The sequence below is a fragment of the Gymnogyps californianus genome, chromosome 2 (assembly GCF_018139145.2).
Source record: "Gymnogyps californianus isolate 813 chromosome 2, ASM1813914v2, whole genome shotgun sequence".
NCBI classification, from domain to species: domain Eukaryota; kingdom Metazoa; phylum Chordata; class Aves; order Accipitriformes; family Cathartidae; genus Gymnogyps; species Gymnogyps californianus.
Window position 1 is genome coordinate 101,072,989 of NC_059472.1, and position 21,504 is coordinate 101,094,492.

Below are 21,504 nucleotides of genomic sequence, written 5' to 3' on the forward strand. Positions count from 1 at the left end.
TAGTGTTGTTTAAAGAAAAAGAAAAAAAAAAAAAACCACAATAACAAAAACCTGTGCTGCCACCACCATCCTGCCTCCCCCCAGGTTTCAGCTCTGCCTCCCAGCACCCGGAGGTTTGCAGGTTCAGAGGAGAAGGCAATGTGTAGATGGTGGCCTGTCAGCAAAAGGGGAAGCTGGCATGCCTTTGGGGAGTCCAATAAGAAAAGAAAATGTGAAAGATGCCTGCCATCTTAAGTGACTTTATTATTTTAGTGGAAGGATGCAGTAGATGCATATGTTTCTGTTCTGCCTGTATCTGAGGTACTGGTGTTGGTACTGGTATTATTTCTGTTCTGTGTCATCCCAGACATTTTCTAATATGCAAATGTCACTACTTACTGAAAACTAAAAGGAAGTTAAGTATAGAACTAAAGCCATCTGGTAGTTCAGACAGAAAAGTTAGATAATTAGCTGTTCTTGTCAAGGGACTGTGATTAAAATAGGCCATCTTCATAATAGTGACTAGTTTGTAGGGACTTCCTGAAAGCCACCTGGGATAATGATAATGAAAAGAACAAAATTAAAAAGGAGGGGGAGGTGGTGCCATTACAGCTTATGATGACTTTTGTAAGTGAATTAAGTCAGCTTTTAATTTGAAGATGCTGTTATTTTGATACTTTGGAAAGAAATAGAGATTGAGTTTTCTGGCTTTGTTTGGCAATGTGATGCAACTAGGTCAGCCAGGTTACTGCTGGGGATCCTTAATATTTCTGTGTAAGGTTCTAGTTTCATTGCTCACATCCTTATTAACTTGCGAGCGCTGTTGGCATAGCTCATCTTCAATAGACCAGTCTAATCTGTGTAACCTGGTGGGCCCTGCTCAGGGAATTTGTTCCTTTTGGGGAATTAGCACTTAAGAAAAACTAGATGAGGAAAAACATCAGAACACCATTACTGCATCATTCTTTATCAGGTGATGATCGCAATATGCATAGCAATGTTAGTGTAATATGAATTTATATTGATAGATATCTTTTAAGGAAAAAGCTGTTTAGCAAGTAGTACTTAGAAGTAACCTAATTGTATAGTGGGAGGAAGGATCTGTGCAGCTTTGGCAGCTCCAGCCCGCTCTCCAGCACTACTGTGGAGGGGCTCTGTGCTCCCTTTGGCCTTTCCTACTGAAATCTTGTCCTCCTCATCCAAGAAAATAGCAGCAGGGAAACCTCCAAAGGCTGAACAATGCTTGCTCTTTCCTGCATATGGATTCTTTAGTGAATGCCCTGTGCCAATGTGATAGAGTAATTTTAATCAGTGAAGTCTGACCTGAATCATCTTCTAAGTTGGGTCTCTTTGGGAACACAATGTTAAGGGCAGCTATGCTAAATGGACTAGTAGGATAAAATAAATGGATAGTGAAATGGCAAAGGGAGAATGCTCCATCATTGATATGATTTAATTAAATATATTTTCACTTCAGATGGATAAAAACCCTAGATCTAAATGAGGTTAACTGAAATTTATTTGGCTTTGGTTTTTTTTTTTTTGACAGTTGCTGCTTATTTAACAATTCTAGTAAAGAGCTGCTCATGCTGTTTCAGATAGAGGTTTGTAAGAGTTCCAGTGTGGCTGTGATATTTTCTCATATAGAATGTGCTGCAAATCTCTTTTGAAAATGTAAGCAAGTTGAATACTTAAATTAAAATGTGGGCAAGAATTAAAAGTACTCTGGCTTTTCTGTGCTTAGATTCTCCTTGCAAAAAAATCTGCTTCTAAATTTTTTTCATTAAATGAGGCTTTTATGTCCCTCTATTCCTCGATTAAGAAAGCAATGATTTGAAAAATTCAAGATATTGAGGTCTCAAAAGTGTCAGGGATGCTCAGCTTTTAGAAAACATAAGTAAACATTTCAGTGCAATATGCTCAAAATAAATTGCTGTGAATGTTTGTGGATATACAAATATTTCTGGTCAGTTTAATGGATCAAACTTTCATATCATTACAAGGGTGATAAATGTACACATGCATGATCAAGTTAATATAAGTCTTTAAACGCATTCTGTGTAAAACAGCAATGTGATGCATCCAGTGAGTACTTATGTAAGGCTTGTTGTAAGAAGTGTGGAATCTGAACACTGCCTTAGGAATTTTCTTTTTTAGTATTGAGACAATGAAACTATTAAACTATTAAAAATTGCTTTTGAATTATTTTCTTGAAAACAATCAAAAGTGGAAGATCCAGATTTTAGCTTACAAGTGCAGGTTGTCAGTCATGCTTTAAGTTCTGCCTGCTCATGAGTTGTTTCAATCTCCTCCTACACTTGGTGACCTGATGGCCACAGTTCTGCTTTGTATTATTTTGTTTGTGGCAAACTTTTGCATTATGCCCAGACAATCTGACTTTCCAGCTTTCTTCACATTTTTATTGTTGTTTACTTACATGGGAGAAAATGGACTGAGAAGTTGACAACCAAGCTGAAGCAAGAACAGGCTTTTCACTTGGTACTGTTACAACTGGCTTTAGATAAATCTTGCAAGTGAGCAAGTGACTGTCAAAGGTATGAGATAATAGAAAGGCTGGGTGGCTGGGGTTGAACACTGTTAAATCTGAGTGCTCTCTTGATGGCAGTTCATTAGAGCTGAATTTAATCTGGTTTTAAAATTCAGATTTTTTTTTTTTTAAGAACTAAAGCTTGTTTTGTGGTATGACAGACCTTTAGATTTTTTTCCCCCTAAATTGTATTTCTTTAATGTGCCAGAGTGTTTTTACATCTGCTTTTTGATGAGGTGTCTGATTATATGTTTTGGTTTTGTCCTGTTCTTTGTATGAGTTGGTGAAATTGAGATTTTCTTGTAGATAAGCCTTTGGCCTTTCAGTTGCTCCTGCCTTGCAAAGAAATTAATTCCTTCAAGCCAGTGAGTCTGCAGCTCCAGCTGTGACTGTAGATGAATGTTCTTGCAGGGTCATGTATTGTAGCTCTGAACCTAAATAAAAGGATTAACAAGAGTTCACTTGGAGGAAAAATGCTTAATTTCACCATAACAACTATGAGAATCCATAGAGAAAACCAATAAAGCTTTACTATTAAAATTGTTAACAAATGATTATTCCACCCTGACCCCCCTTCCTGCTGTTATTGTACTTTTGGAACAGTAACAAAGGATGGGATTGACCTAGTTCATCGTAGTACTTTAGTCCCTGGCCTATGAATGATCGTTTTCTTGAAAAACAATTCCTAGTCTAGTTCTTTTAGGAGACAATGATGGTATTTGAAGGAAACAATGTTTTCTGATGCGTTTCACACAATCTTCTGCCCCAAAACTTTGCTTGGTGCAAAGGAAGAAGGGGCATCATGTAGATAGTTATGCTGGGACTGAGCCTGACAGCCAGCAATGCCCAGATGATGCGTCTCATTGCTCCAGAAGAGCGTGTACATTTTCCACAGTTAGCACAAACTGCTTTTAATGATTCCTGGCAGAAAGGGAGGATTTCCAGGGTGACTGTCTTCAGCTGCGTACATAGACCTCATTGTCTTGTCTCCAAGCTGCACCTCTCCCAGAAGTAGGGGAGAGCAGAGGGGCTGCTGGCAGGGGGCTTCCTCACTGGGTAGTATCTCTGTTGGCTGTTGATGGCTGCGGTATGGCCCCTTTCTGCTCGAGCAAGCAGTGTGAAGGGCCAAGCCACTACTCAGGGCAATAGTCTGATCCTTGAGGGCTCTCCTGTCTCTACTGGACATGTGAGGAGAGGATGGAAGGAGTTTGATCGTAGCGATCTTGACTCTTTCCCCAGCGTTTTATGACTGCCAGCCTCAGGCAGTGCTATTGTCTGAGCAGTCAAAGCAATACTTGTATCTATTTCCTTGGGAAGGAAAACAAGTAATTAAAATTGACTAATGCGACTGCCCTGCTTGGTTTAAGAAATCAGATGCAAGTCATCTAATTTGAAAGGTTAAAGCTCGATATTAGCTTTGTCTTTTGCTTCATTTGGCTTTGGAGGTGGTCAGCGAGTCCTGGTTGGTAGATTGGTGACCCTCTTGAACGCCTGGCTAGAAAATGCCACAGTGCCCATCTGGGTTGTCTGCCAGGAGCTCCTGGTGTTGAAGCCAAGGCATGAAGGCTGGTGCATGAACAGGTCTCCCGGATAATGGTCTGAGGTGCTGCTTGAGCACACACTTAGCACCAAGAACTGGGAAGCATTTTGGGTTCTGTCATGTGCTTTTCTGTTCCTTATTTTTACTTCAAAGACTTTGCCCCTTCGAGACATGTTTATGTGTCTAGTACATACTTGCAAAGAAATACAACTTGTGAAACTATTCCTCAATCTTTGTTTCATCAAAAGACCACCTAATACTTTTTTTCAGAGAAAAGAAAAACCTATGGACAACATTGTGCTGTGTTTCAACAATGGTTTTCATTTGTGACCAGATGAGAATCATACTAAACTTCGAATGTTGACCCACTCTTTTTATTTCTCTCCTGTTGTTTTCTTGCTTGCTTGCTCAGGAATGTGGTTTCAATTTTTCCTCCTCATGATTATTTTGTGGACTGCCTTCTGAAACTGTAGGAACCACCAGCAGTCCATAAGGATAGCTGAGGAGCTGCAGTCTGCATAGAATTCCGCATGTTCTTTGCCATGCCCTTGCTCCAGCACTCTTTGAGCCAAATGTTTCTGATGGTCTGTTTAATACCTAATGTTGCTTTAATTAGTCACAAGTGGCAAGTATCTTCTAAAGGTAGGAAGTAATTGCAGTCAGATAAATTAGGCATGCTCTTTTATCAACTTCATTTTATCATTGGTTTCATTTTTGTGGCTGTATGTTCAGGTAAGCAGCCTGTGCTTTAGAGGTATTCTCTGTTTTTCCTACATTCTTCAATGATCTTAGTGAAAGAGGTCACCTTGCAGAAATTGCAGAGACCCTGTTGGAAGAGACTAGAGTTTTAAAAGCACGTTTTGAGGAAACAGTTGGCGTGGTATTCCTGAGTGGCCTGGTTTCATTTTAATCTGACTGGATTTCCAGAAACTTAGCATCGTAAGGTGAGAGTTTTAGACTTAAGCCACTGCAGGTAACAGTACAACTGTCAGGTCTTCTCTATTTATGTATGTTAGGTCTTTCATTGTTGCATTGATGAGTTTATGCTAACAGGATTTAAACGTGGACAGGGAACTGCGATTTAGGACACCTGCCCCTTGGAAAAGCCACTTAATAGCTTGAATGCACACCAAGTTTATAAGATGTATTCTGGATAAAGCTAATGTTTCGTATTCTGTAGCTGAAAAATGCTGCTAAGTCAGTCTCCACTTGGAAAGGCGAGCTGGGTTCTTTCTGTTTCACATCTCATCCAGGGATTGTACTCACCCACATTGTGTACTCTGAGTTACACCTGCGTAATAACTCATTGCTCTGAAACCTTCCTCTCCATTATCTGGGCTGTCTCACTGAAGGCTGAGCAGGTTGTGTGGATGTAAAGGAAGGTATGCATTAGCCAAGACGGGCTGTTGCTGCTACTATAATGTGAGTGGAGGGAGCACAACTTGACTTTTGTTTTTAAAGGCTAGTTTTATCTGAGAGCTAATGAATTTATTTATTTAATTTGTAAGCAGAGTAAATATGAGAGGAGTCAGTAATGAAAGAAGAATATCACCTGACTGTGCCATTTTTCAAGTTATTTCTTAACACAGAGCTGCACTGAAGCCTCTACGGTGTAGTAGGTGGTGAGGTTCTGCAGGCTTTTAAGACAGTTGCGTAAAATTGGTGATGTGAAAGGATGCAAATCAGAAAAATGATTGCAAATCTATTTTCCTTGCATAGAGTAACTTCTAATTTTTATGAAAGCATTTATGTGCATATACTAGTATTAGATAGATAAGCCTTTTTAAATTCTGTAGATGGTGAGATGGGTATCTGCATGTGGATTTTGTAAGCTTTTTCTCATAAGTGAAGTATAGTGAAACACAATTGTAGCCATATCCTGAGTGATGCTTTGCTAGCCTTATTTACTGGAGTAGGCAGCTGAGCTGTCTGTAAGTAACTGTATTGAAGCAGCAGAAACCAGAACGTTCTTCCATGTGTTACAGATTGCTAGAAATTGGGTGGGACCTACTGAGAGATTGCATCTTGCACCTTAGATTTGATTAAGATAATTTTATAATGCGTATAAGGGAGAAAATGGGTGATATAGGTGTAATTCACAATAAAATGTGGTGTCCTTCATAAAAGCAGACCTGTTGGCATACTGTTATGAAGTAGTACTTTTCCTGTGTCCTAGAAAGCATGTTTTACCCATGAAGTTTATGGTGATATGCTTGGAGACATGGGAGTTTACTGCAGTACATGAAATCTGAAAGGGTAATTTGCTAGCTAGCTTACTGCATAGTTATTCTCTGTTAATCAAGCAGATGCATGCAACATTACCAGTGCATGTTTTCTCCAATTTAGTGTTTGATTTAGAAAGAGAAGACTTTGCAGAGATACAGTATAACTAATGAAAGCTGCAGAGCCTTTTAATGTACTTGTGTTGTGGCTATAAAGTCAAAATGCAGCTCTGAAGAATGCTGTGTCCAGAATTTTAAACTATTCTTTATACCTGGACACTTAAGAAATATAGAACTTTCCAACTGAAATGAAAAATAAAGGAAAAATCTTAAGAGAAGACACATGTTTCACATTTAGCATAAGTCATTCTTTCTGCAAAATATAACTGTAATTTGGAAATGCTATTTCTTTTCCTGTGAGAACTGAAAAACTTGTCTGTATACAGTGTGAATTAATATCGACACGTGAATATGTGGATACAGCATAGTTGCCAAATCATTAAACCAACTAGGGATGACTGCTTCTCTTTTGATACTTCTATTTTTACATATAATGTTGATTTTCTATCTATAATTAGTCTTGTTAGTAATTGCGTTTCTTGCAGTTCTAGTTCTGCCTCAGATGAATGTACCACAACTTCGTCTGAATGCATGGAGAAAAAGTCTAAATAAAAAATTAGATTAAAAAAAAAATCCTCTGAACAAAAAAAAATCCTTGCAAGTGCAGCGTAAGACTGAACTCTGAAGTATTATTGATCTACTTGCTGTGGATTTGGTGACTTTTGTATTGTGTAACATGCTTATATTTCTTCTTAAACATTTAGGAGTTCACCAGATCTTTTTGTTATGTGGTTCCTGAAGCATTATCCTGGGACAGCAGTAATGATTGATGAACACGCTTCAGGTAAGAAATCAGATGTATGCCACTTGGTATGGTTGTTCATTAACTTTCCTCACATTGTTTTGGTTAAGCTTCAATAGTAGAAGTCTTTAATGTTACAGCATCAAAATTCACTGAATATAAAAGATAAATCTCTTGTCTACATGAATGTTTACATATGTCTCTCTGTAAATCGTTGTGAGCAGGTTTTTGATTTTTCTCCTAGATTTGGTAACTCTGACAACAGATGACGTTGCATGTTAAATGGGGTTTTAATGATCGAAAATTATTACAAAATATGGTCTGTCATTTCTAATTCTTCCATCAACCCACCTGCTCCTGCAGGAATTAGTTCCATCTACTTTAAGTTATACCAGATTGGAGAATCTATTCCAGAAGGCTTTACTTCTCTAAACCATTCTTGGCCTGCTAAAAAATTTTTGAGGTTTGTCCCTTAGTAAACTTTTTACCAGTTAGTCTGCTAATACTTTGGTAAAAATATCTCCATGAAGAGGAAAACAAAACACTTTTTTCTGTATTTCTTAGTGAATTCCAGCCGTATCCCATGGGGGAGATGCTGGCTCTCCTGTGAATTCTGTTGTTCTGCCCCTTGTGATCCAATTTCATTCACTCACATTTTGCACTTGGATCTGTAGTGGTCATGACTAGTCTGATGCAGGTTTCTGCTGTGTCTCCACGTGTCTTAATTTGCTGAACAGAGGCTTCATAAGATTCATTGTTCTCAATAAATCCACTTTTATCAAAGATATGAATGTGGTGGAAATACAATAAAAAGAGAATGTGTGCCAGCGCATGTGTGTTTCTTTGCACAAAGCAGCAAACTCTTCCTCAGTCATCTTGTGTACAAGAGTTATCTGATGTTGATAAACTGTAAGATTATTAGTAATACTTAATTATCCTACGTAATTGATTATAATGACGGGAACAAACAATCTGCTGCTATTATAGTCTTTACCCTTGCCACTGTATAAAAGCATTTCCTTAACTTTTGAGTTTTATTTCACATTTGCAGTTACAACTGTAGGCCTGAATATAAGGACAATTTCAGCATTTCTTGAGCGGTTTAAGTAACTTAACTTGTTCTTTGAGGCTGTGCCAATCCAGGATATAGTTGACAAGTTGTTGATACCCTTGGAAGTTAACCCAAGCTTGTTAAAGCCTGCACAAAGGCAAGCAAAGGTTGGTCTTGATTCAATTCTTGCTCTGTCACAAGCTTCCTGGGAAACCATGGACAAATTCTTTAGTCCCCATATCAGTGGAGGTAAGTACCTACATACCTACGTGCTTGCATTTCTGGTAGAGAAGATAGTGTGTCCAGAGTACTTTTTTTGCACAACTCTGATATACCCAGGGCTACACTGAGCTTTCTGTGCACATGAGGATCACCTTGTTGTGCTGGTAATGTAGAGCTGCTGGGCAGCCAGTGCTCAGAAGTAAAGGTGGTTACTGCCAGATGTACATTTTAGCTAAAGTAAAAGACTTGGGCTTATATGTAAGTGGTGTCTTAGTACACGCATGGGCTTTAGTATCTCTGGGCTTCCAATCACCCTCTTCTTTTCTTCCTTTGTAAGAGTATTGCGAAGATAAATATAGCGAAGACTGCATTGTGTTCAGGTTGGAGGCAGACGTGTATCTAATACAGGCACACTGTTAAAGAGGTGTCTTAAGGCAAGGGCGCAAAAATATACAAATGGATGACCCTGGAATTTACTTTATTCTGCAACTTGCAGGCTTTAAGAGCATACACACAGCAAACACATCAAAATGTCAATATCTGTCAGATCAAGGGATCAGGTTAAGCCTAGACCTTCAGGGAAGGCATAGCAGCCTCCTGTCCCAGGGAGTGACTGGTGGCTGATGCTAAGAGAAGAGTGGAGCAAGCCCAGCACGTGGTTGCTTCCCAGATCAACCTCTCATGATCTGCAGATGAAGGACCTCTGAGTCAGCAGTGGCTTCTGTGTTAAGTAGTCCTGGGTATACTTTCCTCTCTTGTGAATTTGTCAGGTTATGTTTTGCACCCAGGTGAATTTTTAGGCTCTGTAGCTTCACGCTGTTCAGAATTCCCCAGCTGAAAGCTGGAGGGAGGGAGCGCTCCCTGAAGTTAGTTTTGAACCTCTTACTTGCTAACTTAATTTGGCCTGGGGAGAGTCAGGAGTTGAACTCTGCCCTTTCTCCTCTAGTAGGGTGGTGGGAAAGGATGATGGGCGCTAAGCTCTAAAGGAGGCATCTTTTTAAGTAGCTAGAGTAAAATCTACCCAAAGTGAAATGAAACTGCAGGGCTTCTGTGGCTCTCCCACTGCTGGTGCCTTCCTAATGAGTAGGTTTGAGGCAGCTGCTCAGACCTGTCTTGCTTTTCTCTTTGAGCTCACTTCCCATGCTTTTTAATAGTAATGTGGGGGTTGTGTGGCCTTTATGTTCTGTACCTTGCTGAGTTCCAGAAAGCAGCAGAGAAGATGCTCTGTCTCCTGAGCTGTGAGGCAGTTGTCCTGACCATTTTTTTTCCTGACAGAATTCAAGATTGTGTGGAAGAAACCATTGTAAACTTAAAATATCCTGGGGACACACACTCAATGGGTTGAGCCTCCCAGCAACACATTAAAATATGGGACCATTAATCAGCATTGAACTATATTTTTTTCTTTTGTTGTTTTTCTTTTGTAAATTTAAAACATTGCTTTTGGGTTCACAGAAACTTTGATGGGTTAAAAAGAAAAAAGGAATTACCTAATAGTGCCTTTGCAGCAGAATCGTTGCACTGAGGACCTGACTGCACATATTCCAACTAATGAATCAAGGCTATGGAAGGAAGTGTGAATATTGCATAAATGTACCTGACTTGCTTAGGTGGAGTTACAGAAATACACTATGCAGTTTATATGATGTTAACTATTATGGTAGGATTGCTGAACTGGAAAAGGCTATGGCTTTGCTGAAGGTGAGCCTCTGTGAAAAAGTAAAATTTGTATTCTGTACTTAGCACACTCACAGTATCAGAGTACTACACTTTTAAGAGTAAAGGCTTTTAAAATTCTGTAAAAGCAAGCAGAACAAAAACCAACTCTTAGCTGGAATCTTAAAGCCAGCTGAAGGAGAATAATTTAATTATACTGATTCTCCTTGTTGGCAGAGAATATTTGGGAGACAGAATTTATGCAGCTGGGTAAAAGTTGGGTTTATTTTTGCTATCCATTTTTGTTTTTCTTCAAAATACAGTGGAGATCTTGGACTTAATATCTGTTTCTGATTACAGAACTAACTTAAGGTTGTACACTTATTTCCATCCCATCTGCCCTCATTTTCCCTTCTGCGCCTATATTTGGGGCAGAAAGTGATAAGGCAGCTCTTACAAAGGATTGCCTTGAAGTGCAAGGCCTTCAACTGAATCCTCATGAGATATAAGGCAAGTTGGATGTAGCATATCATTTAAGGCTTTTTCAGTTGAAGATCACTCCGCTGCGTTTGTTCTGATGGCTCATGGAAATGCATGTAGAAGACTGCCAAGCCAGCTTTCTCACTTAGAGGAAACTGTCGGGTGCCTTGTTCCTCAAGTCCCCAGAAAATGGGCAAACGTTTTCCCCTGAATCCATTCTGGGAGGCTGATGGACACTGAACTTGCCTGTGGTACAAAATGACCAACTATTTAATGGAGAACCAAGAGGAGGAACCTCAAGTAAAAAAGCTTTGCAATACTAGAACTGTGGTTGAACTGTTTGCTCACTGTTTTAAGCCTTCAAAAAGGGGGGGGGGGGGGGGGAGAAGAGCATATCCCCTGCTTTCCTTGCCTGTGCAGGAAGGAGTGGCTGAGAAAAATGTTTTGTGAGTGTTTGGAAGGGGAGAGAGTGAGTTGGCCAATTTGATTAGACTAAAGAGAATAAGGTTTATCCACAGATCATCTGGATGCATGTGAATATATGGAGGTGGATTGTTTCTTGCCAGAGACTTGTATAAAATTGAAAAAACAGAGCAGGTTTTTTTTTCTGTAGCAGGATATAACTAGATTGTAAACTTTGGCAGGACTCTTAACATCTGAGTGCTTCTTGAAACTCTGACAATGTTTTTGTAAAACTGATTCTGGAACTGGAATAAATGAGAAAGTTTTCTATATTCTCCCTCATGTTAATTAGGTGAAACAGTAAGTTTTATATTTGTCCAGAAAGAGGTCAAAGCAAACAAGAAATTGAGAATGGAGGAGCCAAACAAGGATAAGTAATGAGCCAATTTCTCAAACTGGCAATGACATAACAAGAGTTTGGAAAAAGTATGCTTGCAAGCTTCCTTTATTATTATAACCTCTTGAACAGAATAATCCAGTCCAAATAGCTATAAATGCTTTCCAATAGAGAAGTTTATGACCTAGTTTCTGACTGAAACACAGTATCACAGTGTGTGGAAAACTTAAATGAAGATGCTTGTGGCAGTGCCTCTAGAGCGTCGTATTAGAAACTCGGTGTATTTTAGGCATTCCTGCCCTTTGCAAATACTCGCTAAGTGGAGTGAACTTGAAACATGGGGTTTTTTTGCAGGAGAAGCAGACATTTAAATGCCTGGGTTGCCATACTGAATTTTCATAGGATGTCTGAATTTTTTTAACAGAGCACTGTTTGGAAAAATAATCGTTCTAGGATTATTTCAACAGGAATTCAGCAATTACAGGATGCCCTTCTAGATCCTGTGTTCCTTTAGAGTAGTGAAGGGGAAAAAAAAGGTGCATTTAGTCTGTTCACAATTATAATCTGTTCTGGAGAGAGGCAGGGAAAACTTTGATTAGGCTTCATTTGATTCATGGCCCTCCTGTGAGGAGCAGGGCAAGGAGTTGAGAGGAATGTGCTGGGACGGGGTGGGAGCAAAAATGTTGAACTTGTGATTTGAACAGCAAATTCTCTTAAATTGGAGAAATGTTTCTCTTTGCTTCTAAATACCCTTGCAGGAGGCATCAGAACAGGCCACATTTTGATTAGCTGCCCTGGTGAGAGGCTGGCTGACATGGCATTTCTGTGATGGGGAGCAAGCAACACAGAAGTAAACTAGATGAACTGTTACAAGTCGGGGGATTTTGGTTTTGCTCCCTTTTTCCTGCTTTCCCTGTGACTCTCTGATGCCACCAAAAGCAAGGGAGCTGTGCTGATCTCCATCAGCTGTGGCTGTGACCAACACCATCTATCCTTTCTTCTGCCTTTTCAAGGAGGTTGGGAGTGATTTTGAAAGCAGAGTCCATTTGTGTCTCAGCCAAGAAGAGTTTCTGAATGCTGTTAAAATACATTAAATAATACTTGGTTAGCATAGCAAGAGCTATAGTTAAAATTCTTGCAGTGTTTCAATTATAATTCCTTTATTATTCCAGTTGCTTATAACTTCCTGAAATGCTCATGTCTCCAGTTGAAATTTTCCAGACTTGATCTTGGCCTGACAGTGACCTTTCTTCCCTTTTCTTCTTTGTTTCTCTTTTCTCTGTGGTATTAAGTGAATATGGCTTGGGTGTTTCATTTATAATGAGAAGAAAATAGTAGAAAAATACACTTCAGCTATTACTTTAAAACTCTGAGACTGAATAGTTCAAGTGGTGCAGCTGTTAGAGAAATGGTGGTGAAAATCATCAGAAGTGCTTCTTGAATCTTACCAGAATCTGTGAAAGGGGGCACTCGGAGGGCTATCAACTTTAGGTCTTAATTTAACTTTCTCTCCATCATGCACATGCATTACACTCCTTCATAATTATCACATGCAGTTATTTCGGCCTGATCAGTGATCACCTGAATGAAGCAGTAGTCCTTGGTGGAAGAGCAGATCTGTTTTTCACTGTTTGCCATGACCCTGGGGAGACAGGGCTTGTAATTCAGGAACAAAGCAGCACAGCTGGCAAGTGCTGTGCTGGGACATGCAAGGGGAGCCCTCTGGGGCGCTGCTCCTGTCCCACAGTTCAGGTTGAAAAATGTTGAAGTTTTCAGAAACTCTTCTTCCAAGAACACTGTTAAACAAAATACAAATTTTAAATAAACTTTTTGACCAGCTCTACTCAAGCTGTAGGCTACAGTAGTTTAAACCAGAACCCAGTTGTCTTAGGGGATGGGATTTACACCTGAGATGGAAAGGGCAGAAATAAATTGTCAAGTGCTTTCCTTTAATTAATGCTGTTATGTCTATTAACTTATGTAAAGACTATTGATGATGGTGGTAATGCTGCTAAACAGCGAATTGTGGTGGTTTACTTCTTGAATCATAAGTTGTGTTTCAAGAAAAAAGTCATGTGCCTGCCTATTGGCTTGCACACAGGCATGCTTTGCCTTCAAGACTGTGGTTTTTGCCAAGGACAATCAGTGTGAGTGTTTCTATAAAACGTTATAAGAAACTTTTCATTTCTAGAATTGGTTTCTCTTGGTCTCTTCTGTTCCATGGGAAATATCAATTCATGTGCATTCATGAATCCATCTTTGTGTCTATTGTTAAATGGATGTGTCTTCCCAGTGATGAAGACAAGTGTCTGACTGAAAGCTGCAGGGCAGCAGCAGACAGAGGGTGAGAACAACTGCCAGCAGATCTGGCAGAGGTTCCCATTGTGTTCTCCTGCCCTTTAACGTATGTTTTAAGTAAATTCCCTAACTCTGAACCTCCTGTGTAACATCACAACTTCCTGATCTTGTAGAGGACTGTAGAAACTTTCTTCACTGACTGTCATAAACTTTGGTCACCTGCAAGATTGTCCCTTGCAGGACCTCCTGCATGCTGTTCAGACACTGCTTCAGCAGCACTGCCAGCTGCTAGGTAAAAGTAACGTGCCTGTGTGATAAGCCCAGCTTTTCATATTGCTGGAGAATACCTATTTCTTGCTGGCGAAATAGTACTATATATATAGTTTTCTTAAGATGTAAGGATCTCAGGATTTAAGATTTGGTCAATAAGTATAGAAGTCCCATCACAACCACTTTCACCTCTAAAAATTAATTGGAACATATCTGCTGCACCACAGAGTGAAACAACTATCTTAAAGTTGCATTGATCTGCCATAAAAAGCAGTCTCTAATACCAGAACTTTAAAGAAAATTGTTCTGCGTCACCAGTTTTTGTTTTCAGAACAGGAGGGACTGTGTTCTTTAAACAAGCCACCAGATTTCGGTCTGACTTGCTGTTCTCTCGATGGGAATCTTGTCAAGTGTGGCATCCTTCTGACCTGTCCCTGAGTGAGTCACAAACTTCATAACCATGTCAAGGACATCTGTCGATGAAAAAATTTGGGGCTTGTTTTCCAGGGAAAACCCTGGATTCTGAATTCTTTCAGGCCTCCTGATACATGGCAAATTACTAAAACAGAACTGCTTGGAACAGGTACGGTAAACTTCAGATTCAGAAACTAAAATAGAGCCTTATCCATAAAGCTAGCCTTGCTCCTCCTAATGGGGATAAGCAATGTATGCTTTGGTATTGGCAGCAGGTAGTGAGTACCACTGCAAATGTTGTGGTTACATGACAGTCAATGTGCAAGAAGTTTTAGGTGAAATGAAGTAAATAAAACTTCCTTGAAAATTGCAAACTTCTGTTTCTGTGATGCTTTCCTTGTCATTTCAATCTGTCATTGAAGATACTGCTTTAGGTTTGCTCTCTTCCATGCTGTCTTCAGGCTTATACTTTCAGTTAAACTTTTAAATGTCAAATTTTTGAAAGATAAGCATCTGTTTCCATCACAGATGTTTAAATGAAGACTCAATTATTGGAGTATCTGGAAATTTGTTGTTTTGAGACTTTTGGTCCAACCTGCCTAAGCTCTACACTTGGATGGGTGTGTTTTTGCAGGGTTACAGCTAGGTGTTGGTTCTTTTGTCAGCTGTAGGATATTTAGGATGGATTTCTAACAGGAGCATGGAACTAATTTTATGTTGATTTCATGTTCAGTGGTTTCTGCATTGGTCTTTCCTTTTGTAATCTTCACTTTACAGGCATAAGTATTCTGCAATCCAGAATGGGCTCTGGTGTAAGAAACTTTAGTGACAAAAGTGTTTCTGTCCTGTGGCATTTAAAAACTGACCAGTCATCCTTTAACCTCTTGAGTCAAGTTTAATGGGGAGTGGTAGTCTCAACTCACTTTTTTTTGGCAATTATTATTAAATAGTGTATGGTGATGAGTATTTGGAAAAATTCAGTTTAACTCCTGAAATGCCAATCTGCTAATCACCCTTGCTTTGTCACTTCCTCAGCCCCCACGTGCCGCCTCTTATACACATGCTCTATAAGTTAATAAAAGACACACCAGACACATAACCTACTATAGGCAGAAAAAGCTCCCTGAGAGAGCTGAAGCAACTCCCACACAGTAAATTCACAGCTTGCTGAATGCTGCTGCTGTTCTGCTGAAGGAGGAATCAGAATAGCACTTTTTTTTTTTTTTTGGTGCCTGGATAATTGTGCGAATGTGCCCTGGGTGCCTGACCTCCCTCCCCCACCTTCCCAGGGCTCTCGAAAGTAACCATAATCCTCCTGGCTCCTGTTTCCTCTGCCAGAAAAACACATCGGCTCTTAGCTTGGAAAACATCCTGCTTTGCAGATGTGCTCTGTCCCAGGGAGGATGGCCTTCTCCCAGGCTGAATGCTCCTCGGGTCAGTTGCGTGATGGTGTCTTTTCTTGGCCCTCTTGGAAATGATTAATTCTGGTTATGTTGCTGCTCTGTATACAGTTGGGGCGGTCTCTTTTCTTATTTCGGGGATCAGTGTAGGAGGGCTGTGTTGCAGATTGCATACCATTGTTTTTGGACATTGGGTACATATGGTGACTCATTGGTTCAGTTTATATGTCAACTGAAAATTCAACTTGAATGTTTAAACTTGTTTTAGAATGCTTACAACTCAAAGTTTTTAAATTGTTTGTTTGAGGGTCACAATTAGCACATAGACTCTTTTGCAGGGAGAGGTTAAGCTGAGGTGGAAATACTTGTATTTTGCAAGGAAGAGAAGAGGATGGTGGCTTATTGCTGCAGGGCAGACAACTGGAGCTCTGTTGGAGGAGAGGGAGGGGGATGTACACTTATGTATCACTGCCCTGAGTGGGCTGATTGGAAAAGCTGAGCCTCTGCTGTGTGCCTAAGCGCTGATAAGTGTTGTATTTGGCTGATGGGGGAGTGAATTAGAAAACATTCAATGTCTCTGTAAAAAGTAACAGTCTCTGTGACCATAAACTGGGAAAGGCAGCACGGGGCTGCCCAGTCAGGAAATCTGCAGGCACAGAGGCACCAGGGAGATCGCAGACCTGGGGAAACCAGCAGTCTGGAAACCAAGAAGTAGAAATTTTGCCATGATCAAAGCAGGACTAAGCTGGAATATTGTCAGCAGGTTCGTGTTGCCATTGTCTGATGGAGACTGTGCCTGCTTGGCTCCCGCCAGTGCCCAGCATAGCCAGCCTTGCTGTACTTTCCCAGGACAGAGGTATCGGCGTGAGAGATTTCCACATGCAATTCAAGTGGTCTGGTCGGACCACCCCTGGGTAGGCAGATTAGTCAAGTCGGAGCTATGTTGGTGGCAGCGCTGTGTCTCTGCCATCTGTAGGTTCAGATATGCCGGAGATTAGGCCTGTTTCAAGCTGTCTCTTTCATGGCCATACCCTTCGTCTGATCCCAATCATTAAGAGATTAGGTTTCTTGAAATATCAGCATTCGTCGGCCCCCCTGGCTGGAGCAAAGCACTTAGCCCACAGATGCAGGAAGGCTTGAATAGGTTTTCAGTGAGAAAGAAATGCTGAGTTCCTAAGATGTATAATTTATACAGAAGACTAGTCTTTCACCTGCAGAGTGTTGGTAAATGCTATTTTTTGTGCTGTGATCAAGGGCATGCACTGATAATCTGGTGGAAAAAGGAATACAGTGATGGTAGGTGTTTCTTCTAGGGAATGAATACAATAAAAATAGGAATATGCATCAGAGATGGAGAGTGCTGACTTCACAGAGCTTCCCAAATGCACACTGGTTTAAAACTTTCTTCTTATTTTCTTTGGGAACTGTGTTGCAGGTTTTGAGTCTTGTATTTTTCAAAATAGAACCTTTGTCATAAGGAAAAGTTGAGTACTTTACCACCCCAAGATCTATTAAAAATCCCCAAATGGTAGGCAAAGTGGAGAGGTTTTGATTTACATGCTGCACTTTCTGAGGTAGAGTCTGAAAATAAGCAAAAATGAGGGTTTTTTTATGCTTTGGCAATTGAGGATTTGGTCAAAGCTTTGGAAAAGGAGTACAAAACATAGCACACATGCTTTCACTTGTTCGGAGGGGAGCACTGCCCAGCTTGATTGCTTTGCATTGGCAAACACCGAATTTCAGTACAGATAAACACCGTAACGTTTTGCCACCATAAAGCAAAAGAGCCAAGCTCTGTGTCCTGTATCTGAAACCAGTTCCCAGGCTTGTGGGCGCAAGTCCTTCCTGCAGTGCTGGTCTCCTGGCATGGGGCTGGGAAATCCCTTGATTTTATGCTCAGAGCCAGGATCTAGACCTAGATGTGTCTGAATCTCTGCAGCAAAGCTGCAAGCATTCATGGTAAAGCTTAGTGTGGGCAGAACATGTGTGTGACTTATTTATTAGGGAAATACCTGATAATTTCAGACTTGCTTTGAATAGCTTTCCTATTCTGGTTAACCCTTTGCTTTCCCTGTTTTTTCAGTTCTTACTGCAAAATCCCCCCAAAATGGCATAAAATGTTCTTGTCTTTTTTTGTAGAGACTGTTCGTAAGGAATACCACAATATGTACTCTGAGTACAAAGACATATTCTTCTCTTTATTCAGAGAATCACATTGGTGATTCAAACCCATGGTTTGAGTTGGAAGGGACCTTTAAAGATCATCTAGTCCAACCTCCCTGCCATGGACAAGGACATCTTTCACTAGATCAGGTTGCTCAAAGCCCTGCCCAACCTGAATTTGAACACCTTCATAGGACAAAAACTAGGCTGGATTAGGTCCTTTGGATATTCTCTGCATTAAGGTAATAATAAAGTTATTCACATTATCACATACAGTTCTTTTCTTTTGAGTTTTATTGAAATGAAGAGTATATTTCCCATGTAAATGATCGTAGAATGGATACGAACATTTTATATATATAGGTTGTCTTATTTTCACCAGTTAACATGCAAAGGCATATTTTCCTCTTAAAAAAGAGGGTTTGGCCAAGTTATACTTTTTCAAATCAATAGAGGCGTAACAAGCAGTTCTGCTGATTTCTCTGCAATGAGTTCAAATTTTTTCTTGTACAACTGAGAGGAGACTGACCTATAGCTATGCAAAAAGTATACATTTTATTTAAAATATCTCAAACTTTCAATACTCAAATTACTATTTTAAATACACTTCATTTTTTATCTGCAAATCCTCCCACATAATTTACTTTAAGACAGCTGTGATTGACTTCTGCTTGCAGCTGTTCCCTTTTTCTTGAAATTTAGACTGACTGAAGCAGTTGGTCTAGACATTGTTGGTTTAATTCAAGGCGAGCTTGCTCACTGATCTTTGGTGTTAACCATAGACAATGTGTATGTACACACATACCTATAGTATGTGATACATACGTTTAGAAGTGACCTCATCATGTGGTTTGGTCTGCAAAGCCAAGGAGGAGAACAAGGCTGTTTTTGCAGGAAGATCTCACCAACTGCAGTTATCTAAAACTCCAGTTCCACTAACAGTTTGCATCTGGCTGATGGGGAGGTAACTCAGTAGTTAAGCCAAGCAAAGCAAGGACTGGATTGCAGCAGTTTAAGTTTTTTTTTCGCACTTGAAATTCCGCCTGTTTAACTTTACAAGTGGACTGGAAACTTTAAAACGTGCTAGAAGGGGTGATCTCCAAACTTTGTTGTCTGACATGGATTCTTGAACTTAAAGAATAACTGTTATCGAGTCTCTGAAATTCAAGTCATAAATTAGGAGGCTGGGGTTCTCTGGGGATGCTGGTACAGGGCTATGCTGTATGAACTAGGTTCTTGGCAGGATTGCTTTTTGTGCATTTGCATAGAAGGGGTGGAGATGCAAGGAATCTAACCCCAAACAAATCAATCTTTTTGAGAAGAAAAAGTTTATTGAAGTTGGCTTTAATATAGGTGCCATAGCAGGAGAAGTGCAGTGGTATTTAAGCATAACATTGGCTTGAACGTGATGCTGTATAGCTTCTCTTACATCTGGAAGGTTGCTCTGGATGTGCTGTGCATTGCTGCAGCCAAGGTCAGATGCAGGTCATGGGCAGGGCGTGTGTGTGTACAGACTATCTATAGCAGTATATAGTAGAAGCATCTGTGAGCTGTAGAGCTTTGCCATTATCACATAATGATTTGAAACACCACTAGGCTTAAAAAAAGCACACACTTTCTCATAGTGTTGGCTGTTCAAGTGTGTAATGGATATTCTTAACTGCAACAGGAAAGCATATACAGTAATTAAAACACAGAGCAGAAGAATTAGTCAAATTTGGCACAAATGCCTGAGTAAGTGTCTGCTTTAGCTGTAGATATAAATGAAGCACTAGCCAAAATTACTTTCAAAGGCTTTAATTACATCTGTTTTAATTTAGGATGTAAAATGCAGGATATTATTTTTTAATATAAATTTAATTCATGGTTAATCTGCAGATTGCAATATCCTTCCTGTAGGAATGATGTACTTGGAGTGGGATAATTGAAAACTTCCCTTTCGAGCTGTTTGTTAGTCTGTCACAGGGCACGCTGTCTAGAACCGCGTGTTCTCTGTGCAACTGGTGGTGGTTTAACAAAAAAACGCAACACTCTCTTGATTTTAATGGAAATGCATTATACAATAAGCTGTTCATACTGCAGATACTATATTTTGATGACTGGTTTGTATATCTTTTCTGTAGTCTTTTTTTTCTGAAGTGCACACAGTAGAACTGGAGAATAGTACTTCTCAAATTATTCTAAAGCTGACTGCTTGTAAATGAGAAAAATAACATGCTTGAGCTAATCAAAGTTTTTTCTCTAACCTTTTCCAAATAAGAAAGGGACCTTGTGTGCGCGTGCATGTGTTATTTCACATATTCTGTACTGTTCGATGGCTGCGGGAGTCATGCGCCAGTAAAGAGTGAGTTCAAAATGCTCCCGATGAGGGTGCAAGGTCCAGGCGAGGGAGGGGCTGGCAGTCTTGCAAACCTGGCCGCTTGTAGAAAGGATTTTAAGAGTGCCATTTGAAAAATTAGAGCTGCTGTATAAATCAGCACATTCAAATGATCTAGATCTGAAGGATTTGGGAAGACTATCTGAATGAATTTCAAACACTACTGGCCACTGTATTGGATGAGTTGTGAAATAAATAGTGAGTTGGGCAAGAGAAGCAAGAAGAAAAGCTCATCTGTTGTCCTCCTGCTCAAACAGGCAGAGGACAGGCAACCAGGAACTGCTGCTCAGTGAGCCTCGGTTTTAGTCCCCATGTGAACACATACACCAATGAATAAAGTAATAGATTTAAAAATAGAAACTGTGTGTATCTGAATAACAGAAACATGAGTTAGAAACTATGTATCTGGGTAACAGAATCATGGGTCTTACATAGTTTAGTTACATAAATGCGGAGATCAGGCCAGAAAAACTAGAAAGCCTTTTTTTGTCAAAATTATAGTATCGGTAGTAGGAGACTGCAGTTCATATAATGTGACTTGATTTTGGGGGAGTTACATAATATTTTCTTGTGAAATCTTTCTTAAAATACCGTTTTAATTGACTAGTCTGCGAAAGTTGGCACACTGACTGAAATTGAAAACTGGCAACCCCCCCCCCTCAAACCCAGAAACAGATGGCAGAAACAATATACAAGGTCAGGGAGTGTTATCAAGTGGGCACTGTAATACTTTTCTCATCTTATTTTAGTGTATCTTGTAGGGATGTGGCACATGGATGCATAGTGACAAACTCTACGAGCTCTCTTCCACTTCATGGTATTTTCTCCTGCACACAGGGCTAATCAGCTCTTCGCAAATGGCTTATCCTCTTGCTGTGAGCAGGATCTGAGGCTACACGTTTTTAGCAGGGTGTTGATTTTGCAGAGGAGTGGCTGCACCACTGATTTCAGGATCATGTCTCTGAGAAGTTTGGTCCATCTTGTGTGCATGTTAAGAGCATCGCTTTTTAAATGCCTCCAGAAAAACTTTGATCAATCGGTGATGTGGTACTGGAGATCTTTATTGTAAGAACTCCTCTCCACAAATAAGAGGCTCGGGAAAGCTGAGTTTCTCATGTAATTACTCCATATGATTGCTGAGCTAGGTGTTTAAGTACATAAGAAAACCCCAACAAATACCAGGAGACTTCTGATCCTGAGCATGTGGCAGTGCTGTCCCTTGA

The 21,504-nt window shown here is 40.0% G+C and overlaps 1 long non-coding RNA gene across 1 annotated transcript in view; it reads left to right on the plus strand.

Moving 5' to 3' along the window:
• LOC127013324 (uncharacterized) overlaps positions 1-21,504 on the plus strand; it is a 223,029-nt gene that overhangs the window by 73,769 nt on the left and 127,756 nt on the right. Inside the window, exon 3 of the long non-coding RNA XR_007766067.1 lies at positions 7,114-7,193. This is a non-coding gene — a long non-coding RNA (uncharacterized LOC127013324). The remainder of the gene's footprint in view (positions 1-7,113; positions 7,194-21,504) is intronic.